The sequence below is a fragment of the Ipomoea triloba genome, chromosome 16 (assembly GCF_003576645.1).
Source record: "Ipomoea triloba cultivar NCNSP0323 chromosome 16, ASM357664v1".
NCBI classification, from domain to species: Eukaryota; Viridiplantae; Streptophyta; class Magnoliopsida; order Solanales; family Convolvulaceae; genus Ipomoea; species Ipomoea triloba.
In genome coordinates this window covers 13,657,218-13,658,462 of record NC_044931.1, presented here as the reverse complement: position 1 = coordinate 13,658,462, position 1,245 = coordinate 13,657,218, and positions in this window count along the sequence as shown.

Here is a 1,245-nt window from a genome sequence, read left to right as displayed (position 1 = left end):
AAGTCCTTGTATTCATCATCCACCTTATGGAAGTTCACTTCTAGTAAATGATATGCAGGTTTATTTTCCTTGAAGTCTGGGTAAAGGGAAGTGAAATTCAATCTGAATTTTTTGGGAAATTCAGGGATAATAGTTTCAAAAGTTTCTGCCAGCATTTCTGGAAGTATTCCAGAAAATTCATGGAGTGGGGAAATATTGGCTGACTTAACCAATCCATGTTTTAAAAGTGTAGAAAAGTTAACTGGATAATCCTGAAATTTAAAAGGTTTAAACCCAGGAATAAGAAGTCTAGCTCTTCTAATGGCAAACTCAAGTTTACAAAGGCATTCGAAATCATCAGACTGTTGGTTTTCTGGACAATCTGGAAAAAGTAAAGAACAAGTTTTATAAAGGTTATAATTGAAATCCCAAGAAATTGAGATTCCAGGAGTTGAAATGCCTGAGTTGGCGATTTGAGCCAGGCATTCTTGGAGTAAAGCAAAAGTTTTTAAAGAACATTCTCCAGGAGAGACTGGAGTTTTGGTTAGTGAAGGGGAAGTGATAGATTTGAGGGAAATGGCTGGAGTTGGGATCTTTCCAAGTGAAGGAATCTCCTTTTCCTTAAGTTTCGAGGAAGTTTTCATCACTTCTGAGAAAGTGTTCTCAAGTTTCTTTCTGGGAGTTTGAGGTTCAAACTTCTGAAGCTTCATTGAGCTGGAAGCTCCAGTTTCTAAGTTTTTCAGAAGTTCCTGATCAGAGAACTGATCCAAGTGTTTTAGGTATTCTTTATACCTAAGTACCTGTTCAGAAACCACAAAATCATTTCCAAACCTTTGAGTTAGCATAGAAGTAGCTTCCTCAATACTGTAATATCCTTTATAAGAAGGATTTCCAGACTTTGGATCTTTCTTAAGTTCTTCAAGTTCAGTGATCATTTCTTCCCAAGTTAAGTATAAACCAGCATTCTTACCAGTATAAAGTGCATAACAAGTAAATGGTTTCTTGGTCTTATGCCTTCCAGAGACCAAAAGTTGAATTAAGTAGTTTACGCAAGTAGCCTTCCTTCCGGAGGATTGGGCTATAGTTGACAGGCTCCAAATATTGTCAACCAAGCATTGCTCTTCTTCAGTAAGTTTCTCACGAAGTGGAGTTTTGAACTGATTCCTTTCAGGAATAACAGCAAGTTCGTATCTGTCCACCTTGAAAGTTTTTTCCATAGTAAAGTCTAGAAAAGTTCTGCAAAACTTTAGACAAATTGTTAAAATA